The sequence below is a fragment of the Bos javanicus genome, chromosome 29 (genome assembly GCF_032452875.1).
Source record: "Bos javanicus breed banteng chromosome 29, ARS-OSU_banteng_1.0, whole genome shotgun sequence".
NCBI classification, from domain to species: Eukaryota; Metazoa; Chordata; class Mammalia; order Artiodactyla; family Bovidae; genus Bos; species Bos javanicus.
Window position 1 is genome coordinate 21,952,688 of NC_083896.1, and position 25,484 is coordinate 21,978,171.

Below are 25,484 nucleotides of genomic sequence, written 5' to 3' on the forward strand. Positions count from 1 at the left end.
GCAACATCTGTTGCATCATAGAAAAAACAACAAAATTCCAGAAAAACATCTACTTCTACATCTTTGACTACACTAAAGCCTTTGAGTGTGGATCACAGCAAAACATGGAAAATTCTTCAAGAGATGGGACTACCAACCCACCTGACCTGCCTCTGGAGAAATCTGTATGCAGATCAAGAAGCAACAGTTAAAACCGGACGTGGAACAATGGGCTGGTTCCAAACTGGGAAAGGAGTACGTCAAGGCTGTATATTGTCACTCTGCTTATTTAATTTCTATGCAGAGTACATCATGCAAAATGCTGGGCTGGATGAAGAACAAGCTGGAATCAAGATTGCCAGGAGAAATATCAATCACCTCAGATATGCAGATGACATCACCTTTATGGCAGAAAGTGAAGAACTAAAGAGCATCTTGATGAAAGTGAAAGTGGAGAGTGAAAAAGCTGGCTTAAAACTTAACATTCAAAAAACTAAGATCATAGCATCCGGTCCCATCACTTCATGGCAAATAGGTGGGGAAACAATGGAAACAGTGGGAGACTTTATTTTCTTGGGCTCCAAAATCACTGCAGATGGTGACTGAAGTCATGAAATTAAAAGACATTTGCTCCTTGGGAGAAAAGCTATGACCAACCTAGACAACAAAAAGCAGAGACATTACTTTGCTAACAAAGGTCCATCCAGTCAAAGCTAAGATTTTTCCAATAGTCATGTATGGATATGAGAGTTGGACCAGTATACTAACGCATATATATGGAATTTAGAAAGATGGTAACAATAACCCGGTGTACGAGACAGCAAAAGAGACACTGATGTATAGAACAGTCTTATGGACTCTGTGGGAGAGGGAGAGGGTGGGAAGATTTGGGAGAATGACATTGAAACATGTAAAATATCATGTAAGAAACGAGTTGCCAGTCCAGGTTCGATGCACGATACTGGATGCTTGGGGCTAGAGCACTGGGACTACCCAGAGGGATGGTATGGGGAGGGAGGAGGGAGGAGGGTTCAGGATGGGGAACACATGTATACCTGTGGCAGATTCATTTTGATATTTGGCAAAACTAATACAATTATGTAAAGTTTAAAAATAAAATAAAATTTAAAAAAAATTAAAAATTAAAAAAAAGAGAGAGTTGGACCATAAAGAAAGCTAAGCACCAAAGAATTGATGCTTTCAAACTGCCATGTTGGAGAAGACTCTTGAGAGTCCCTTGGACTTCAAGGAGATCAAACCAGTCCATCCTAAAGGAAATAAGTACTGAATATTCATTGCAAGGACTGATGCTGAAGCTGATGCTCCAATCCTTCGGCCACCTAATGTGAAGAACTGACTCATTTGAAAAGACCCTGATGCTGGGAAAGATTGAAGGTAGGAGGAGAAGGGGACAACAGAGGATGAGAAGGTTGGATGTCATCACCGACTCAATGAACATGAGTTTGAGCAAGCTCTGAAGTTGGTAATAGACAGGAAAGCCTAGCAGGCTGCAGTCTATGGGGTAGCAAAGAGTTGGACACTGTTTAGCAACTGAACTGACTGACTGAGGCATGGTACTAAATGCTTTGTAGGACCATTTCACTGCACAATAAAACCTGGAAGAGTCTCTCCTGCCCAGACGCTCGAATGTTCTCTTTCTTCAGAGACCATCTTACTGGATCCCTACAATTCTGTAAATTTTTAAAGCATTTTAGTTCCTCTCCTCTTCCATCCTTGTGTTTTGCAGATGCAGAAATTGAGGGTTAGAGGGTCAAGTGATACTTTCCTCAAACCATCTATGTAGAGTCAGGATCCTAGTCCTTTATTCAGCATGATATTTGTATGGATGTCAGATACCTCTCTCAGAGAAGTGTGTATATAGATAGGAAGCAGTGCCAGGGACATTGTTGTTAAACAGCATCTGTAGTTTACTGATCTAAGAGCATCTGTTAAGATTAGGTGTTTTTTTTTTCTTTGCCTGACAGGAGGCTACTAGATTATCCGAGGGCTGCGAAGTGGTTGTCAAGTTATTACCATGTCTATCACTTGTTAGCTTGTGATTTTTACTGAAATGCATGTCTGTATGAAAGCAGGTTTTTTCCTGATCTTATTATCTTCTTTCTAAGCAGCAGGTCTAAACTTGTGCTACATAGCCTGTCTTGCAGCATTTTGCCCTGGGTCCTTACAACACAGCAGTCGGTTTCTGACCTCAGCTGAGGAAGAGGAAATGCCACACTTAAATCAGCAGAATCTGCTGATCACTGCACAATAAAACCTGGAAGAGTCTCTCCTGCCCAGACGCTCGAATGTTCTCTTTCTTCAGAGACCATCTATCTCCTGGTAGCTGACTTCCACATACTCTCAGAGGAGAGACCTGATGGATAAACCTAGACTCCACAATTTTATATATGTAATGTGAAATATACCTTTTTTTACTAAATGGGCATATCTTAGTCCCTAAACCAGGATACCTCTTCCCAAGAGGAAAATAACTGGATAAGTGGGGTTTTCTTCAGAAGATTCCTTGGTTAACCCAGAATCAGAATGGAATGGGGTAATACTTCCCCAAATTCACAAACACCCTCTAGACTGTCACAAACAATACCACTCCACCATCACTCTAGAGAAGGTTTTTGGATTTTGTTTTGTTGTCTTTTTTTTCCCCAGCGTATTCTCCCCTTTGCAGTACTAAACACACTTGTTGACAAAATTTCTTCTCCATACTTTGTTTTTCTAAGTCAACTCCCTTCTATTCACCAGCTCCTTCTTAAAGCAGGAAATTCCATGATAATGCTAGACTATTTTCGGAGAAGGCAATGGCACCCCACTCCAGTACTTTTGCCTGGAAAATCCCATGGATGGAGGAGCCTGGTAGGCTGCAGTCCATGGGGTCGCGAAGAGTCAGACACAACTGAAGTGACTTAGCAGCAGCAGCTAGACTATTTTAGAGTGGACTTTGCATTACTTTTCAAATCATTTATATATCTGTGTCCATGTATATGTGTGTGTATCTTTATATAAATATACATCTTTATGTATAGATGCTGATGTGCTGTGCTGTGCTCAGTTCTATCCAACTCTTTTGCAACCCCGTGGATTGTAGCCCAGCAGCCTCCTCTGTCCGTGGAATTCTCCAGGCAAGAATATTGGACTGGATTGCCATGTCCTACTCCAGGGGATCTTCCTGACCCAAGGACTGAACCTGCATCTCTTGCACCTCCTGCTTTGGCAGACAGATTATTTAGCACTGAGAGACCTCTGGGAAGCCCACATCTTTACCTAGATGTGTATAAATTGATTTCATGATCTATGATATGTCATGACCATCAGTTTGAAAACATCTCTCTAGAGGAAAAACTTTGGATTACCTGTCAATGTGCTAACTTTATAGGTTTTTTGAATTTTAAGGATGCCCTCTTGTGGTAAATCAAGAAAGAGCCATCAGCCTACTGCTGCTGAATTCCAAAATAAAACTGAAGGATAATGGCAGTAGAAAGAGCCGGCAACCTTAAAACATTCTCCCCACTGTTGACCAAAAGTAAAAAAAATGCTTAGTGTAAAAGCTGTGAGTTGAGTTTTATTTAGCGTTTTACTCAAGAGTGTAGCCTGGAAGACAGTCTTTCAGATAGCCCTGAGGAGCTACTCTGAAGAGGCAGGTGAAGAGGTGAGTGTGTGTGTGTGATTCTGGCTAGGGAATCTGTGCAACCAAGTGGACTTCTCAGTAAAATGCTACCCCTAGTCATAAGGATTAGACATCTCAGTTAATGATTTTACCCCTTTCTATGAATGGGAAGATGCAAGAATCTGGGTCCATTAAAAATTTCCTGAAATATATCCAACTATCTAAGGGCCTGTTTTGCCTTTTTTCTCAAAACACTGAGTGCCTCCTCCTGTCCTTTGTGCTGAATTCTTTTCAGGGTGAACTGTAGGTCAGTGACTTCAGTGGCTAATGACTTGGTCCTTGTAGAGCCTGAATGGCAGGCAACAATTAAAATTTTTTTTTTCACCATGTCCCTTAGAAAGAAAAAAATGGTCTTTGGGTGCAGTCAGATATGGGCTCAAATCCCTTATTTTGCTACAATATTCAGCAAGTTACATAGCTGATTCAAACCTTCATCATCTCTAAAGCATATACTTTGGTTAGTACTTTATATATCTAAGGCAGGTTTTCTCAAAATTGGCATTTGGGACTGGATAAGAAATTCTTTTCTGTGGAGGACTGATGTGTATTGTAGGGTGTTCAACTGCATATCTGGTTTATAACAACTGTGCTGTGTAACAACTGTTTATAACAATGTAAGTAGTGGCTCACTCTTTGTGATCCTGTACGCTGTAGCCCTCCAGCCTTCTCTGGCCATGGGGATTCTCCAGGCAAGAATACTGGAGTGGGTTGCTAAGCCCTCCTCCAGGGGATCTTCCCAACCCAGGAATCAAACCTAAGTCTTCCCCATTACAGGTGGATTCTTTACTGTCTGAGCCACCAGGGAAGCCCATGTCAGTAATAACTCCCCACCTGCTACCAAACTGTTTACCAAAAATGTCTCTAGACATTGCTAAAAGTCTTGCAGTAAATACCCTTTGCCATATTGCAAGCCTAGAGATTTCTAGAATTTCTCTATCCCTTTTATTTGTGTTTCCTAACAAGTTAATCCTTCCCCGAGTTCATCGTTTTCTTGTAGTATTTTGCCATTTGCAACTAACAGCACGCTCTGTACTGTTTACCAATATATTCACTAGAGCTATAAGTTCATCAGAAATTCAGCCTAATTTCTGCTCTGAATCTTAGGCAACACACACACACACATACACACACACCAGAGTGTGTTTTCAGAGAGGAAATTCTTTAAAAACTGTAAACAGGAGTTTACGCTAGATGTATAATGCTCCTCTTCGTTCACCTGGGCACTGTACCCCTGTCCAATTCAGAGTTGCCACAACTAAATAGGTGAAAAGAAATGCCTGATTCAGATAGGAAACAGGCACAAAGAAAGAATGAGAGAGAATGAAGCAAAGAGAGAGGGAATAGAGTGAGTGTGTAATGGGGATCAAATACTAGAAATAGAATAGCTCATACAATACGTCAGCCCAAAGGACATCATGGCAGATGTGGGCTGAATTCCCCTCAAAAATGACTTAGTGTGACCCAATCAAAAAATGGGCCAAAGATCTAAATAGACATTTCTCCAAAGAAGACATACAGATGGCTAACAAACACATGAAAAGATGCTCAACATCACTCCTTATCAGAGAAATGCAAATCAAAACCACTATGAGGTACCATTTCACGCCAGTCAGAATGGCTGCGATCCAAAAGTCTACAAATAATAAATGCTGGAGAGGGTGTGGAGAAAAGGGAACCCTCTTACACTGTTGGTGGGAATGCAAACTAGTACAGCCACTATGGAGAACAGTGTGGAGATTCCTTAAAAAACTGGAAATAGAACTGCCTTATGATCCAGCAATCCCACTGCTTGGCATACACACTGAGGAAACCAGAAGGGAAAGAGACACGTGTACCCCAATGTTCATCGCAGCACTGTTTATAATAGCCAGGACATGGAAGCAACCTAGATGTCCATCAGCAGATGAATGGATAAGAAAGCAGTGGTACATATACACAATGGAGTATTACTCAGCCATTAAAAAGAATACATTTGAATCAGTTCTAATGAGGTGGATGAAACTGGAGCCTATTATACAGAGTGAAGTAAGCCAGAAGGAAAAACATAAATACAGTACACTAATGCATATATATGGAATTTAGAAAGATGGTAACGATACCCTGTATACGAGACAGCAAAAGAGACACTGATGTATAGAACAGTCTTATGGACTCTGTGGGAGAGGGAGAGGGTGGGAAGATTTGGGAGAATGGCATTGAAACATGTGAAATGTCATGTATGAAACGAGATGCCAGTCCAGGTTCAGTGCACGATGCTGGATGCTTGGGGCTGGTGCGCTGGGACGGCCCAGGGGGATGGTATGGGGAGGGGGGAGGGAGGAGGGTTCAGGATGGGGAGCACGTGTATACCTGAAATTTTTTTAATTTTAAAAATAATAAAAAATAAATAAATAAATAATTTTAAAAAATGACTTAGTGTGGCACAAAGTGGTTGGTAAATTCATATATATATATATATATATTCTGTATATCACTACTAAATTTTACATCTTTTTGTTGACTGGATCCTTGAAAACCTGATGCAGGTGAATTTTCACAATCTTAATTCCTCTTGATATGATAAATCTGATATTTTGAATTTATTGTGTCTCCCTTCCTTCCATGCTGCCTACCTGAGCCCCCCTCGCTATCGGTGTTGATGTCTCTTGGGTACAACTCAGGCATTCTCTGTCTTTTACCTGGCTCCTTTTAACATGTTTTAAAGGTGAATTGTGGCCTTACCTGTCTACTTCCCTTGATCCTTTTGTACAGTCCAGCATGGTTCCCTGGCTTTTCTTCTAAATAGGTTTGAGTATGCAATCAATAATTTTACATGAATTCAAACAACCAACCTGAGCTTTGAGTGGTAATTTTCAGACTGGCATATGTCTTTAGATGAGGTTGCTTTCTACCTGAATTTAGTGAGAATACATGACAGAAAGTAGGACTCCTATATATCTCTGCTCCATAAAATCAGGGCAAAAAGAGCATTTGGGGATTTCATCACCATCTTCAACAACTAATTTGAAAAGAAAAGCTGCTACTTATCAAGTGTTCCACTACAAAGAATAAAAAGGAAAAATCAATAAAAGAAAGGTACACTCTTAAATAAATTCAATGAAATGGCATCAATCATCTTTGTATAATGAAAACTTTGTGACTATGAATTAGATGGTACTTTAAGATGCCTTTGTAAACAAGAATGACTACTTTCCCCCCTAAGCCAAGAAATAATAGCATACCATTTTCAGTAGCAAGTTACAAAATAGTAATTGGCAAGTGCACAGATAAGACAGACTTCAGAATAGATTCCCCATCCGCCTTACATCAGGAAGGGCCCAGTTTATTTATTTCTGCTGTTTTCATCAATGTCAAATTATACTAAGCTTTGCTCTTTATGTTCCATGATAATTAACTTTAGCTTCTGAAGCAACACACTTTGTTGTCCATATCCTGAGAGACTACAAGAATCTCATCTACAATATAGTCATTGAACAGAAATCTCTGGCTTCCCCTTGTTGGGGCCCAGAGAAGGCCCCAGTACCTCAATGGCATGCTGATTATTTTGAATTAAATTACTTAAGAAACAGCAGACGCAAAGGAGATACTTTGACCCTCCTCTCTGTTTTCCTTAAAGCAAGAAATAAATCTTCCTTGTGAAAGTTGCTCTCGCTGTACCAGCAGGTAGAAAGACATTTTTACCATCAGAGACGGAACTCAGAGCTAAGACACCTAGAGAAACAAATTGTACTGCTTCTTTGCTAATTTACTATTCAAGCTCAAACTCTGCTCAAATTCTTTACTAATTAAGCACCCAAAGTTAAACTTCTTCGTACTGCTAATTCTTCTCAAATATATTGTCTGTTTGTCTGAAAATATGTAAAAGTTGCTTTCTTTGGCCATTTCTTAGGTCCCATTTCTATGGGAACTCTGGCCTCAAAAATTAAAATGTGTTTCTTTTCCTCCCATTCATCTGTTTTTTGTAGACTTCATGATTTGTCCAGCCACAAGAATTCAAGAGAGGTGGAGAGGGAAGTTTCCTCCCCTCCCTGACAACCTGATTGTTAGATCTGAGTGGCCACTCCTGAGTCTAGGACTGTGGCTGGTGATTGCCATGCACTGGTTTACATAAGCCTAGGCTGTTAAGGTTTCTCTGAAACACTATTACAGCAAGGCAGGAGGGACCTTGCTAATTGGATAGGTTCATCAGGGCCCAATCCCATGGTCTACAGGCAAAATAGGCCTACTTACTGTTGGATTTGGGCTTCTCAGATAGTTCAGTGGTAAAGAATTTGCCTGCAATGCAGAAGACATGGGTTTGATCCTTGGGTTAGGAAGATCCCCTGGAGAAGGAAATGGCGATTACACAATGACTTATTGTGGTGAGTATTGGAGGAGACAATGTATCAAATAAGCCTCCACAAACACTACAAACTTTTAAACTGTGTGCATGTGTGTGCAGATATATATATGTATGTGTGTGTGTGTGTGTGTGTGTATATATATATATATATATATGTATATGTATATGCTGCTGCTGCTAAGTCACTCCAGTCGTATCCAACTCTGTGGGACCCCATAGACTGCAGACCACCAGGTTCCCCCATCCCTGGGATTCTCCAGGCAAGAACACTGGAGTGGGTTGCCATTTCCTTCTCCAATGCATGAAAGTGAAAAGCGAAAGTGAAGTTGCTCAGTCGTGTCTGACTCTTAGCGACCCCATGGACTGCAGCCTACCAGGCTCCTCTGCCCATGGGATTTTCCAGGCAAGAGTACTGGAGTGGGGTGCCATTGCCTTCTCTGATATATGTATATATACTTATGTAAAACTATGTCCAAGTGTGTATATGTATACAGATACATGTATACATAAATTTTAGTTAAATGGTTCATTTAAACTTAATCTTAGTAGATGAATAATCATTTAATATTGCTATGTATTAATGATACATTTACCTTATCTTTCCTTTTAAAAACTACGAGCTTTACTCTGTTCTTCCAATCAATAGGAATGAAATTGTAATACTTACTACTCATTATATATCAAAACAATCTGAAATTTTATTAGGGTGTTTATCCATAAAAAATCTAAACTGATTATTTTTATAGAGCAAAATATTTGTACCCTGTGTTGAATATGTAATTGGTAAATGCATGCAAACTTCCATCTTTCATAATTAGACCTTCATTTTAATTTCACAACAACTGATTACTAATGATCCTAGGAATGAACTTAGTAAGGGCAGGCAGTTCTAGGGACAGAGGGCATTAATTTGAGTATGTAGAACAGTTTTAATCTTTGTCTGAGATGTTTGTGATTGATATAGAAGCCTTGGATATAACAAGAAAACATGCCTTAAAAGTCTACAAAGCAGCAACTCATTAAACTTCCTACAATTATATGGCAAATGTACAGTGGTTCATAACCTGGAAAGTTAATATTGGTCTTTTCAGAATTGAAAGTACTTTAAAATGGCATAGATAATAAAGTAAATATAATTACATTGCATAGACCTCTTTTGGGGGCATGTTAGCTACATTTTCTAATTATAAAGAATAGGTTTGAATCCCAATAAATTTCAGAATATTTAACCTCCCTGAACTTCTGTTTTCTCCAGATCTATTTCATAGCAGTGTTGTGAGAATAAAATAACATAATGTGTCAACATATCGACCTATCAGTGCTTATCTGGAACATCATAAATCCACAAAGAGATGATAGTTTCTGCTTTAATTCACTAAATAAATACAAGTACTAAGGAAGACTTTTTAATACAGTCAGACATAAGACAAAATAGTCGTGTGAAATCTGTACTTCAACCTTCTTTCTGAATATTAAAAATCACTTGTTATACACATACATAAATATATGTATATAATTATCATATATATATATATATATATATATATATGACCTTACTTTATACTGGTCTTTAAGGCCATATTAATCTATGGAAAATTTGGAAAATGACAATAAAAAGTGCCTTCCATCAAAAAGTTCACACTGTTGTATTTTCTTTGGAAGCTATATTTTTATATAAAAATACAAAATAGATCTACAATACAGATACAGAGTTGAAAGGAATCAATTCTAACTGAACAGTTTAAATGTGTTACAGTTTTTAACCACACAAAATTCAACCATTGAAAGAGATCTGTGATTGATTCACTCTTCTACTGAAGACTGTTCTGTTTACAAAGGGAATCAATATGGGGGAAGGGTAGTGTTTTCTTTTACATAAGAATTTCAGGAAATCGTACCCTTTAAGTACATTTATTTCAGGACATTTGACTGCTTTTGCTGTTCAAAGTGAAAATAAAAAAGCTTTTAAAATAAAAGCTTATATATATAAAGTTTCACTATATAAGAGAGATCATATGGTATTTGCAAATCAAAACAATGAGGTATCACCTCACTCTAGTCAGAATGACGGTCATCAAACATCTTTCAGCAATATGCTAGAGAAGGTGTGAAGGTAAAGGAACTCTCATATACTGTTGGGGGGAATGTAGGTTGGTGCAGTCTCTATGGAAAGCAGCGTGGAAGTTCCTTAAAAAACTAAAAATTGTGCTACAATGTGACCCTGCAATCCCAGTCCTAGACACATATCTGGAAAAAATATAATTTGAGAAGATACACACACATCGATGTTCATTGAATCACTATTTACAAGAACCAAGACATGGAAGGAACCTAAATATTCATCAGCAGATAACTGGATAAATAAGATGTGGTATATGTATGCAATGGAATATTACTCAGCCATAAGAAAAAATGAAATAATACCATTTGCAGTGACATGGATAGATCTAGAGATGATAATACTAAGTGGAGTAAGCCAGACAGAGAGAGACAAATATCATAAGATAGAGCTTATATGTGGAATCTAGAAAAGAACTATATAAGTTCCTATGCAAAAGAACGTATATACAAAATAGAAATAGACCCACAGACATAGAAAAAAGCCTTATGGTCACTAAAAGGGAAAGAGGGGGAGGAGAAATAAATTAGCAGTTTGGGGTCAACATATACAGACTACTATATATAAAATTGATAACTGACAAAGATCTTCTGTATAGCACAGAGACTGATAATTATTTTGTAATATTAAGCCAACTTGGAGTGCTTAGTACAATGCATGATTCATAATATACACAATAAGCAATTCATAAATAAATAATTGTTGTGTAGAAATTAGACATTCTTGAAAGTATAGATTTAGGACAATAATAACTAGAGTCAATCTCAATTATAACGTGGATTCAACTATGACTTAAATGAAAATCCACAGTGATTATCTCCAGTAAATACCTGCTTATTTCCACAAGTCCCTATTGCTCTCAATCACATTATTTTATGGAAGATACACTCAGGGGAGATGCATGGGTTTTTTCTGCTATTCTTCATCCAGGTGGAGATATTGGGGCTACAAACATTTCTCACTCAGGCCAAAAATGGGACTCAGCATAAGACTGAACTGTCTGCTAAGTGAAGCTTCTGTCTGTACAACTAAAGGATTACAATTTATGTATCAACACTTGCCATAAAATCAGTTCAGTATTTGAGTTGCCTTGTGATTGTAAAGACAGAACATCATAGGCAATTAGGACTTAATGTCCTATAATTTCACAAAAAGGAAAAACTCTAGAGTGACAGATCTGTACTATTAATATAATTCGGGATAGAAGGATGAGAGGAAGGGAGAGTCAGAAGTTTGGAATGAATATGTACATACTGCTATATTTAAAATGTATAACCAACAAGAACCTAAGGTTCTTGTTATGCTCCATGTTATGGAGCATCTGATCCATGTTATGTGGCAGCCTGGATGGTAGTTTAGTGGAGAATGGATACAGGCATACATATGGCTGAGTCCCTTCACTGTTCACCTGAAATAATTACAACATTGTTAATCGGCTGTATCCTCACCCAAAACAAAACATTTAAAATAATACTTTAATTCTCTAAAGCTGCTGCTGCTGCTAAGTCGCTTCAGTTGTGTCTGACTCTGTGCGACCCCATAGACATCAGCCTACCAGGCTCCCCTGTCCCTGGGATTCTCCAGGCAAGAATACTGGTGTGGGTTGCCATTTCCTTCTCCAATGCATGAAAGCGAAAAATGAAAGTGAAGTCGCTCAGTCGTGTCTGACTCGTAGCAACACCATGAACTGCAGCCGACCAGGCTCCTCCATCTATGGGATTTTCCAGGCAAGAATACTGCAGTGGGGTGCCATTGCCTTCTCTGTCTCTAAAGCTAGTGCTTTCCAAAACCTCACTTAGTTTCATTTTCCAAGAAGTGATTCTCTGATGCACTCAGATCTTGATAAGGTAGACACTGCTTCTGCTGTAGAAAATGTGCAACAGGCCAATCTTCCTTGAGGTTATTTATAGGAATCTGATACTCCAGAACAATAGGGTTGTTAAAACAACTTAAGCAAAATTTATTGTGATAACTCCTTTCCATGGGTGAACTCTAAAAGCATCAAAGTAATTAAGTGATAAGATGTATTATACAGTGTATAAACGTGTCAACACGTTGTGCATCATACATTTATACAATGTTGTATGTCTATTACATTTCAATATAGCTGGCAAAATGTGTGAACCAATATCCTATAAGATACAGTATATTTTTGAGATTCTAGCAAACTATCCTAGCAAAGTGAGAAATAGATTTAAGGGCCTAGATCTGATAGATAGAGTGCCTGATGAACTATGGATGGAGGTTCATGACACTGTACAGGAGACAGGGATCAAGACCATCCCCATGGAAAAGAAATGCAAAAAAGCAAAATGGCTGTCTGGGGAGGCCTTACAAATAGCTGTGAAAAGAAGAGAAGCAAAAAGCAAAGGAGAAAAGGAAAGATATAAACATCTGAATGCAGAGTTCCAAAGAATAGCAAGAAGAGATAAGAAAGACTTCCTCAGCGATCAATGCAAAGAAATAGAGGAAAACAACAGAATGGGAAAGACTAGAGATCTCTTCAAGAAAATTGGAGATGCCAAGGGAACATTTCATGCAAAGATGGGCTCGATAAAGGACAGAAATGGTATGGACCTAACAGAAGCAGAAGATATTAAGAAGAGGTGGCAAGAATACACAGAAGAACCGTACAAATAGATCTTCACAACCCAGATAATCACAATGGTGTGATCACTGACCTAGAGCCAGACATCCTGGAATGTGAAGTCAAGTGGGCCGTAGGAAGCATCACTATGAACAAAGCTAGTGGAGGTGATGGAATTCCAGTTGAGCTATTCCAAATCCTGAAAGATGATGCTGTGAAAGTGCTGCACTCAATATGCCAGCAAATTTGGAAAACTCAGCAGTGGCCAAAGGAATGGAAAAACTCAGTTTTCATTCCAATCCCAAAGAAAGGCAATGCCAAAGAATGCTCAAACTACTGCACAATTGCACTCATCTCACATGCTGGTCAAGTAATGCTCAAAATTCTCCAAGCCAGGCTTCAGCAATATGTGAACCGTGAACTTCCTGATGTTCAAGCTGGTTTTATAAAAGGCAGAGGAACCAGAGATCAAATTGCCAACATTCGATGGATCATGGAAAAAGCAAGAGAGTTCCAGAAAAATATCTATTTCTGCTTTATTGACTATGCCAAAGCCTTTGACTGTGTGGATCACAATAAACTGTGGACAATTCTTCAAGAGATGGGAATACCAGACCACCTGATCTGCCTCTTGAGAAATCTGTATGCAGGTCAGGAAGCAACAGTTAGAACTGGACATGGAACAACAGACTGGTTCCAAATAGGAAAAGGAGTATGTCAAGGCTGTATATTGTCACCCTGCTTATTTAACGTATATGCAGAGTACATCATGAGAAATGCTGGACTGGAAGAAACGCAAGCTGGAATCAAGATTGCTGGGAGAAATATCAATCACCTCAGATATGCAGATGACACCACCCTTATGGCAGAAAGTGAAGACGAACTAAAAAGCCTCTTGATGAAAGTGAAAGAGGAGAGTGAAAAAGTAGGCTTAAAGCTCAACACTCAGAAAACGAAGATCATGGCATCTGGTCCCATCACTTCATGGGAAATAGATGGGGAAACAGTGTCAGACTTTATTTTTTTGAGCTCCAAAATCACTGCAGATAGTGATTGCAGCCATGAAATTAAAAGACGCTTACTCCTTGGAAGGAAAGTTATGACCAACCTAGACAGCATATTCAAAAGCAGAGACATTACTTTGCCAACAAAGGTCCATCTAGTCAAGGCTATGGTTTTTCCTGTGGTCATGTATGGATGTGAGAGTTGGACTGTGAAGAAGGCTGAGCGCTGAAGAATTGATGCTTTTGAACTGTGGTGTTGGAGAAGACTCTTGAGAGTCCCTTGGACTGCAAGGAGATCCAACCAGTTTATTCTGAAGGAGATCAGCCCTGCGATTTCTTTGGAAGGAATGATGCTGAAGCTGAAACTCCAGTACTTTGGCCACCTCATGTGAAGAGCTGACTCATGGAAAAGACTCTGATGCTGGGAGGGATTGGGGGCAGGAGGAGAAGGGGACGACAGAGGATGAGATGGCTGGATGGCATCACTGACTCAATGGACTTGAGTCTGAGTGAACTCCGGGAGTTTGTGATGGACAGGGAGGCCTGGCGTGCTGGGATTCATGGGGTCGCAAAGAGTTGGACACAACTGAGCAACTGAACTGAACTGAACTGAACTGATCCTAGCAAACTAACTAGGATATCTAGCAAACTAGCAAACTAGCAGGGTAGTCTTTTATTTTATTCTAAGATATCAAATAAGAGTAATAAAATTTTACTTGTTATACAGGTTTGTAGAACTATTTTTTAAAGAAAGAAAAGGTCTTTTTTTATGTAAGAAATAATCCTTCCTTGCATAGCTTTCCTCAAGAAAGCATAAGTTTTGAAATGATACAAGCTGAATGTTAGTGACCTCTCCACTATATTAGTTGCTAAGCAACCTTGTACAAGTTACTTGGCCTCTCTGAGTCTGATTTTTCCTCTTTAAAAGAGGAGAATAATAAAAGCGACTAGCAAACTTCACAACTTGATGAGAATATGAAATAAAACCATTTGCTATGCAAATAAAAATGCATTCTACAAATTATGAAGGCAGTTTCCTGGTAAACTCTTTCTCTTGTAACTAAGTAGCCATATGTCCTGATTGTATACACAGCTCAAATCATAGTCTTTCAAACTAAGCAAGATAACTATTGTTAGAAACCACCATACCCTACTGGAGTGAGACTTCTGCTTTAAAGCATGGTGTCATTTTTTCCCCCAAATGACATATCCTTCCTAAGTGAGCTGCCTTGTATGCATCTAGTTATATCTCTTGTGAATTGTACTGTTGCTCAAGGGACTGGTATCCAATTAACACATGTTTCCATGCATTTATTTTAGAAACAGAGGATACTAAGGCAGTATTTCAAATATCAATCCCATTCAAAATAGAGACTCAAAGGATTGGTGTTTAAACTTGTATCCTCTTTTTTTTTTTTTTTGTATCCTCTTTTTAATAAAATTCACAAAAGACAGATTTTCCTACAAACAAAATCGTTTTTAAAATGAGACTACAAGGAACACTGCACTTAAAATTGCTTTGTAAAGTCTTCTCCTTAAGAAGAGGAACATGAACTGAGCATTCTAAACAGAAATTACCAGGGACCAGTCTATCTTTGACCTTCTGGGTTCTTTTATTCATCTTAAGTTTTATTGAACCACTATTTTGTGCCGAGCAGACCAGTGCTTGTGCAGGAGGGTTTGTTTATGATTCAGGATAGTCAGACTGTTATAAAGTTCAGTTTCCTTGTATCTACAAGTGATATCATTTCTTATTCACTAGACTAGCTGTTGTGAGGAAAAAATGAACTGTTGTATAAAGGAAAGTTTTATAAAAATTAATTTTATGAGGATAGTTTGCTGGAATCTTAAAAACATACCATATTTTAAAGGATATTGGTTTACACATATGCCCAGCTATACTGAGATGTATAGTTTATTTAACTTATATTCAGAATACATCATGAGAAATGCTGGACTGGATGAAGACCAATCTGGAATCAAGATTGCTGGTAGAAATATCAGTAAACTCAGATATGCAGATGACACCACCCTAAACTAAAGTGAAGAACTAAAGAGCCTCTTGATGAAAATGAAAGAGGAGAGTGAAAAAGTTGGCTTAAAGATCAAAATCACTGCAGATGGTGATTGCAGCCATGAAATTAAAAGACGCTTACTCCTTGGAAGGAAAGTTATGACCAACCTAGATAGCATATTCAAAAGCAGAGACATTTCTTTGCCAACAAAGGTTCGTCTAGTCAAGGCTATGGTTTTTCCAGTGGTCATGTATGGATGTGAGAGTTGGACTGTGAAGAAAGCTGAGCGCCAAAGAATTGATGCTTTTGAACTGTGGTGTTGGAGAAGACTCTTGAGAGTCCCTTGGACTGCAAGGAGATCCAACCAGTCCATTCTAAAGGAGATCAATCCTGGGTATTTTTTGGAAGGAATGATGGCTAAAGCTGAAACTCCAGTACTTTGGCCACCTCATGTGAAGAGTTGACTCACTGGAAAAGACTTTGGTGCTGGGAGGGATTGGGGGCAGGAGGAGAAGGGGACGACAGAGGATGAGATGGCTGGATGGCATCACCAACTCAATGGATGTGAGTTTAAGTAAACTCTAGAAGTTGGTGATGGGCAAGGAAGCCTGGGGTTCTGAAGTCCATGAAGTTGCAGAGTCGGACAGGACTGAGCAACTGAACTGAACTGAACTGATACTGAAATGTAATAGACGTAAAACATTGTGTAAATGTATGGTGTACAATATAGTGACACATTTATACACTGTAACACCTCCATCTCATCACTTCATTACTTTGATGTGGGCCATTTTTAAAGTTCATTTTAAAGCAATACTGATACAACTTTGCTTCTGTCTTATGTTTTGATTGCTTGGATCTGAAGCATGTGGGATCTTAGCTCCTTGGACTATGGATGGATTCTGCACCCCCTGCATTGGAAGGCAAATTATCCATGCCTGAGCAGCTAGAGAAGTCCCTAATTACCTTTATTTTTTGAAAACTCTTAAGATTTACTGTCTTAGCAACATTCAAATATATAATACAGTAGCTAGTAGCTATAATCACAATTGCTGTACATTAGATACCCAGAATTTGTTAATTTCATAACTTATTTCAGTAGGTAAAGACAGTTCCCTTTTTGAGGATTCCAGGTGCAAAAAATACTATGTAGGAGAGATTTGTCATTGCATTCGCCTCTTATTTTTCAAATAGCAGCTGACTGAGTTCTCCATTCTCATGAGCAATTTGGAAAACACCCCGAAAAATAAAATCTTCTATTCTTTCAAACACCATTCAATCCCATAAGAGGCACCTGCCTGTAACTCTAAGCATATTGACCAGTGAATTTAGTCTCATCCCCTGCAGAGTAAACAAGCAGATTTGATTACTGGCAGATTAGACTTCCCTCCTTGCCCCTGCCCCATCCTTTGAAGAAGGGAAAACAAAGATCACCGTGGGGCAGGAGTAAAGGGCGGTTACCGGAGTACCGCGTGTTGACCGGAGCTCGGGGCCTTCGCTGGGCATCCCCTCCATGCCCATCTCCGCCTCCAGCAAGAGTGACAATGAGCCCTTGCGTCGCCTGAGCTTCAGGGCACCAATCAATCTCTGGTAGGCTCGCCTTGTGGATGGTATCTGTCCTGGAGCTCACTGCCAGCTCCCAGAGCCTGCCCTGGCGGGGCATCCTTCCCTGAGTCCATCGCCATCTGTCCTCTGCTGGAGAGGCCCGTGGTCAGCAAGAGACAGAATTCAGCAGCGAGAAGTGACCGGATCCAGTGGAGGCGAGAAAGTGAGGCAAGGAGGGAAAGGACGACTCTGGCAGGCAGGCGACAAGCAGGAAACCCAGCCCAGTGCACTACTGGTACACTAGCTGCCAGCGCTGGGCCTCAGACCCACGCAAGCCCACAAGGCTGAGCGACCCAGCCAAGGGGCATCGCCAGGGAGGTGAGTCCCACCGCAGGTCACCGGTGGGGTCCCGCGGCCAGACGCCTCAGGTGTTCCTATGTCCTGCCTACAATTCGGGCCACCTAGGAACCAAGCCTATTTTACCTGTCTCAGCCCCTTATGAGAAGTAAGTAGTCTGGCCAGTGAGGGACCCAAACTTTCCCTTTCTAAGACCTGTTTCCCTTCAGCCCCGGTAGTGAAAGTGAAAAGTGGGTTTTAGTTGCTCAGTTGTGTCCGACTCTTTGCAAGGCCACGGACTGTAGCCCAACAGGCTCCTCTGTCCATGGAATTCTCCAGGCAAGAATACAGGAATGGGTAGCCTTTCCCTTCTCCAGGAAATCTTCCCAATCCAGGCATGGAGCCCAGGTCTCCTGCATTGCCGGCAGATTTTTTAGGGTCTGAGCTACCAAGGAAGCCCCTAGCCCCACTAGTAACCATAGGACAATACAATGTTTTTGAACATCATTGCATGTTTTTCTGCTCGTGCTTTTATCTTCCTTTTGAAACATGTGTTCAAGTCTCTTCTCATTTTTGCTGTTACTCTTTAACTTCTTAATATATAATGGGAGTTTTAAAAATATATTCTGGATAAAGTCATTTATCAGATATATGTTTTACTATCTTCTCCATGTTTCATCTATTTATTTTCTTAATGATGTCTTTTAAGAGGTTGTAACTTTGGTAAGTCCAATTTATTGTTTTTCTCATCTTATGATTAATGTTATCTTTGTCTTTTCCACTAAAATAGTATTTAATATAAATCACAATGATATTCTCGAGCTTTAGTTTAGAAGTTTTATAGGTTTACTATTCACACTTAGGTATATGATCAGCCTAAGTTAACTTCTATGGATGATTTGAAGTAGGGTTTGTGGTTTTGATTTGTTTTGCTTTTCCCCGCTATGGATATCAAATTGTCCCATTTCCAATTGCTGAAAAATACTAACATTTTTCCCACTGACTTAGTTACTCCTTCTTTAGAAATTAATGTGACTACTTCTGTGAGTATAATTCTGAAATATCAATTAGGTTTTCTTGCTCTATTTAGTCTCATCACAATGTTTCAAATTGTCTTGATGAATAAAGATTTAGAGTAAATCTTGAGATAATAAAATGTAAATCTTCCAACTTCTTCCTTTTCAAGAAGGCTAATCTGGGTTTGTATATATATATAAATTTTGGAGTCAATTTCTCCATTTCTACAAATTACCTTCCTTGTACTTTGATTTGTATAGTATAGGATATACACATAAATTTGGGGGTATTAATAGTTATGAATCATGCAGTAAACAGTTAGGTGGACAGTTCTTTTAAAAAATATTCTGGTGGCAGAATGCCTAGAACATGTTGTGCACTTAATACTTTTACCTTTTTATAATTTGTTTTGTGCTTATTCATTGATTTCATTAGGCAGCAGCTACTAAAAGCATCTAATGTAGAGAAAAAAATTAATAAAAAACTAAAATCAAAGTGTTAAAAAATTATGGAACATAATTTAAGAATCCTGGCACAACAGGAACTGTGTGAATGGAAACTTTAACCTTGATAGTTGCTGCACCCACCCTCTGCACTTACAGTAACTAAAATTTCAGTATATACAATATTTCTTATTTCAGAATCTCCCTTTCATAATTCTAAAGTCTTTTACTGATTTTAGAAAGGTCTTAGCTTAGGAAAAAGATGACAGTTGAAATAAAGCAAGACCACACGTGAAAGGTGAAGATAATAGGCATTTGGGGGAGTGGAGGCTTGGATGGTGGTAGAGGTACAGTTACCCAGGAAACAGGTGAGTGCCAAAGGCCCATGCCAACTACCTCATAATTTTGTTAACTGTAAGCTTTGCCTTTATGTGCTCATCAGAGCCCAGTTACATTATTACATTTTTTTTCCTGAATACATAGAATTCAGCATATATTATCAGTATATAATACATAGTCCTCAAAATTCAGTCTTCCCACTATCATGTTTAACCACAGTCAAGTTCCTTATGAGCACACTGCCAAGCAGATACTATCTACATTTGATAATTCAACTGTATTCAAAAAGAGAATAAAAACTAAAACTTCCATATAGTTGATAATTTTCAATTGATCAATATTGAGATTGTATTCATGGATTACATATTTTAAAAAAGGAGAAAACTGGAGTTGCAGAATTTGTCCATTTAAAACCTTTCTCTCTGCTGTTAGTCACTTTTGATTGTCAGTAGAAAACTAAAACTATACTCAAGACCTTGGATTGTGGCACCAAGTATCTGTATTTTCTTTAGAAAATCTGAACAGTGCTTCCCATCTGGATGATTTTAGAATCACCTAGAAAGTGTCAAAATAAATACACTTGTCCTGATCATCACCTATGATAAAAATTTTCTGGTTTTCTCTGTATGTTTGGTAAAGAATCTGCCTGCCAATGCAGGAGACATAAGAGATGCATCTTCAGTCCCTGGGTTGGGAAAATCCCCTGGAGTAAGAAATGGCAACCCACTGTAGTATTCTGCCTGGAAAATTCCATGGACAGAGCAGCCAGGCAGGCTACAGTCCACAGGGTCACAAAGAGTCAGACACGAATGAGTAGACTGAGCGCACGCACACACACACACACACACACACACACGTATCTTCATGTCTTTTTTTTTTTGCTTTGGGTCTTTGTTGCTGTGCACAGACTTATTGCTATGACTTTCCTTGTTGCAGAGCACAAGCTCTAGGCACACAGGCTTTAGTCATTGCAGCACGTGGGCTCAGTAGTTGGAGCTTACCAGCTCTAGAGTGTGGACTCAGTACTTGTGGCACACAGACTTAGTTGCTCCGTGGCATGTGGAATCTTCATGTACCAGGGATCAAATCTACGTCCCCTGCATTAACGGGTGAATTCCTATGCACTGTACCACTAGGGAAGTCCTATTTGTGTGTCTTTAAGCAGAGAGAGAGTACTACAAGAAAAGGAAGCATTGAAAGGATTGGACCTCTTAACAATTCAACAAGGCTGGAAACTAGATGGTTTGGGTTAGAATAACATATGGTGGAATGGATGTTGTGAATTTTGTCCCTTCTCCTGATCTTCATCCACTCCCGGGATTATGTTTGTGAATATGTTACTTTACATGGCAAATAAATCTTTAGTAATAGAGTTAATGTTGATAATCAGCCAACTTTAAGAAAGGGAGATTTTCCTGGATTGTTCATGTGGGCCCAGCCCAGTGTAATCACATGGGACCTTAAAAGTGCAAACAGAAGTCAGAACAATGCAATAGAAGAGATGCGACAGAAGAGATCCTTAGGAAAGATAAGGCAGACAAGAAAAGTCAGATAGATTTGAATTGTGGGAAGGATATTATCTACTGTTACTAGTTTGGAAGGATTCCATGAGTCAGGGAATGTGGGTAGCTCTAAAAACTGGGGAAGCTTGCAACTGACAGCCACCTAAGAAACAGGAGGCTCAGTCCTACAGCCATACGGAACTGAATTGTGGCAACAGCTTGAAATAAGCCTGGGAACATATTCTCCCCTAGAGCCTTCAGAAGGAAATGAAGTCCTGCTGACCTTGATTTCAGTCCAACAAAGCCCAGAGCAAAGAACCAGTTGAGCCCAGTCTGTGCCCAGACTTGTGATCTATAGAAATGTGAAATGATGATTTTGTGTTCTTTTAAGCCATTAAATTTGTGTTCATTTATTACAACAAATTGTTATAGTAACAGTAGAAAATTAATAAAGACCTCATAAATTCATTTATAGAGCCTAAACTTTTCAAATGTTTGAGAAACTTTATTAAACACAGCACATGGGTCAAATCCAGGCGACAGTTTGTTTTTGTATAGTCTTAGAGCTAAGAATTATTTTACATATTAAGAGGTTAAAAAATGAAAAGAATATTTTGTGAAACATGATAGTACATGAAATTCAAATGTATATCTATATAAATGAGATTTTATTGAAACAGACTCACAATCATGTATGTATAGTCTATGACTATATTCTTGATGTGATATGAGTTAATTAGTTGTGACAGAGACCGTAGCTTGCAAAGCTAAAATACCATGAGAAGAAATTGAAGTTCTTTATAATTCCCCCCATTCCTCCATATGCATATTTGGAGGTTCATTTAGGAAAGTTTTAAGAAGGTACAAACCCATCTTTATGGATAGCCCTCAAAGTCCTCACACCCTTGCTATAACCCACACTTAGAATTTATAAATTTGTTACAAAACTCTCAATTGAGTTGTTCTTACCAGTTTATAAGGAATCAGCAGGGTCTGTCTCAGGTCAGCAAATGCTTAGGTCATGTTCTATGGGCTGTGTCTCTTCCCAGATTAGGTTAGGTCATTGCCTAATTTTGACTTTGGCTTATGTTGGGTTCAAGAAAATTATTCATTTACAGTTTTTAAATTCATCTACATTTTTTCAGAGACCTGAAAAAACTATTATTCTCACATTTAAAAACTGTGAAAGTGGTGACTCAGATGATAAAGAATCCACCTGCCATGCAGGAGACCCAGGTTCAATCGCTGGATTGGGAAGATTCCCTAGAGAAGGGAATGGCAACCCACTCCAGTATTCTTGATTGGTTAATTCCATGGACAGAGTAACCTGGTGGGCTACAGTCCATGGGGTCACAAAGAAACAATTGAGTGACTAACACTTTCACTTTCACCTCTGTGAGCTGAAAGCAGAGTCATCTTTTAATTTGCACATATCATGAAGCATGCTTTTAGTTCCACCAAATTTTAGGAGTAGCATAGACATGAGGAGTACTTTTTATATTTCGCCAAACTTGAAATAGTGATGATAATAGGAATAACATTTACTATATGAATTGAGCAAAAATATTTTCCAATTAATCAATTTAATTAAAAAGTTAACAGCTTGAACTTTAAAATAGAATCCTCATATTTGAATCTTTAATTTTGGAGAATTCAGGTGGGAGAATTTTGAAATTGTCATGTGTATTATTAGAAGGTAAAATCCTGGGAAGTACGGCTGTCAAAATTTCAATGGAATAATACCAACATTTAAAACTTACATAACAGTTATTCTATTTTAAATTCAATAGTGAAAGGAAATGTTTGGAAATAGTACTGTTACCAGCCAGAAGGGGAGTAGAATTAGGGAATGAGAGTATTTGTGACTATGATTGAATCACATAATCACTCTAAAGAATTCTCTGCCAGTGCATCTGGTAAGAATCCTGTTTTTTTGTTCAGGGGAAGCACACAAATCTGAGGTTCTGAAGATATTGAAGAGAAGAATCCCTGGGTGATGATGAATTTTTATAAGGTCATGAATAATAAATTGCTAAGGGCTAATACGACCACAAGAAAGAGTTGAGGGATACACGGTCTTAGAATTGGACATGACTTGGCAACTGAACCACAGCAAGCTTTCCCCTTAGTGTCATCATTTATCCTTTTAAGTGGAGACATGATGAAATGTGGGTTTCATCAAGAAACAAGGTTATTGCTGTTTCTTCTCCTTTTTAACCCTTGCTTAACCTTTTGGTTAAGTTTGTGTCTTTTAGGCTCTAAAAGTTTGAAGTAAGGCTCATGATGGTTCAAGGCATTCAGCCCATTTGTGTAGAAAGTGATCCTAGGTCCCTACATGTCCTTGGAACAGTGAGCGAGGGACTTCTACCCATCTAGGGTAGGCTAGGGTCTGTGGCCCTTGTCCAGAAGGAAGAAGTCCAGAAGAAGGGACCTTCAGCCCCTTAAGCCCTTAGGAATAAGGGTATAGAGTCTCTCAGCAGGGAATGAGACAGGCTGGGACCTGGGACCCATTGCTACACAACCTCTCCTAGAACAACAAAATGCAAAGAAACTCTATGGGACTAAAATTAACTGCATGCACGCACAGTTAGGGCAAATTCTGGACAAAAGATACAAAGAGACTAAAAAATCCAACTGCCACTTTTGAAGAGCAGGGGGTCAGGAGCAAAAATAGGGTACGGCTTATGCCCATGCACACACCACCACCTAAAGTGTGGGCAAAACACCCAAGCCAAACCTCTGGCCTGACCCCTGGACACATTCCTGTCCTCACCCCATATAAGGAACAAACTCTCACCCTGCCACCCCAGAAAGAGCAAGCAAGGGAAACTGTTCTTTGTTCTTGCTCCTCCCTGCTGTAGCAGGGGCCCCAATAAAGCCTTGCTTGAAAAAAGAAAGAAGAACTGTGTTAGACTGTGTTTGAGAAGTGAAAATGCTTCAGAGGGAGACCTAAGAGATCTATCAGTGAGGGAAGAGGGGTGGTTGCTCAATAAAGACAACTCAAGGTCACATTATTTTGGTATGAATCACAGTTTGGCATGAACAAAAATTCACAAGTTCAGACTCTTGATAATTGTTAAGGGGAATAAGGGTGAGTTGGAGGAGAAGATCTCTTACTAACTAAATTTATCGGGATTTACAATGTAAACTAGAACGCCATAATGAGAAATGAAAACACAGTATGGGCTGATCTATGTACTACCTCCCTGTAGAAAAATCTTCACTGTTTACCCACATTATAATCCAAAGATAATAAGAAAAAAAATTATCTATAATTTATTGAAGTTTTGTGAATAAATATGTGTTAATTCACTTAAACAGTCGTAAAAGTAATCAATACTCAACAATTGCATCAATTACATCATCATAAATCAAGCTATGAAGTTAGGTTAAATGAAAGATCATTTGATTGTACGTTGTATTGCAGAAGTTGGTAATGGGACTCAGTTTACCAGGTTAGCACATTTAGAGGGACAATTTAGTTCCAAATCATGGTAATTTCAGGCAAATAAGCCATATATGAAAACATTAATTGATGTATCACCTAATCTTTCCATTTTCAATGGTCTTGGTTTTCAATATATACATCCATGCTCAGTCGAGCAGTAGTGTCCGACTCTTTGTGACCCCATGGTCTGTAGCCTGCCAGACTCTGTCTATGGGATTCTCCAGGCAAGAATACTGGAGTAGACTTCCATTTCTTCCTCCAGGGGATCTTCCTGATGCAGGGATAAGAGTCCATGTCTCCTGTATCGGAAGGCTGATTATTTACCACTGAGCCACCTAGGAAGCCCTTTCAGTACATAACTGCTTCAAAATTTTATACAACAGTAACTCTGACCTTGGTAAAGTATCTTTAATTATGGACCTTTGAAGCAGTTGGAAAGAGAGCTTAGGTATAGTGAGAATGCTAGTATGAATATTTTTCTTTAAAATATTTCTTAATGTATTTTCATTTTGTGAAGCTTCCTCAAAAGTCCTAGGTCATTTGATGTGCAGAAGCTTTTAAGTTTAATTAGGTCCCATTTGTTTATTTTTGCTTTTATTTCCAATATTCTGGGAGGTGGGTCATAGAGGATCCTGCTGTGATGTATGTCAGAGAGTGTTTTGCCTATGTTCTCCTCTAGGAGTTTTATAGTTTCTGGTCTTACGTTGAGATCTTTAATCCATTTTGAGTTTATTTTTGTATATGGTGTTAGAAAGTGTTCTAGTTTCATTCTTTTACAAGTGGTTGACCAGATTTCCCAGCACCACTTGTTAAAGAGATTGTCTTTAATCCATTGTATATTCTTGCCTCCTTTGTCAAAGATAAGGTGTCCATATGTGCGTGGATTTATCTCTGGGCTTTCTATTTTGTTCCATTGATCTATATTTCTGTCTTTGTGCCAGTACCATACTGTCTTGATAACTGTGGCTTTGTAGTAGAGCCTGAAGTCTGGTAGGTTGATTCCTCCAGTTCCATTCTTCTTTCTCAAGATCGCTTTGGCTATTCGAGGTTTTTTGTGTTTCCATACAAATTGTGAAATTTTTTGTTCTAGCTCTGTGAAGAATACTGTTGGTAGCTTGATAGGGAT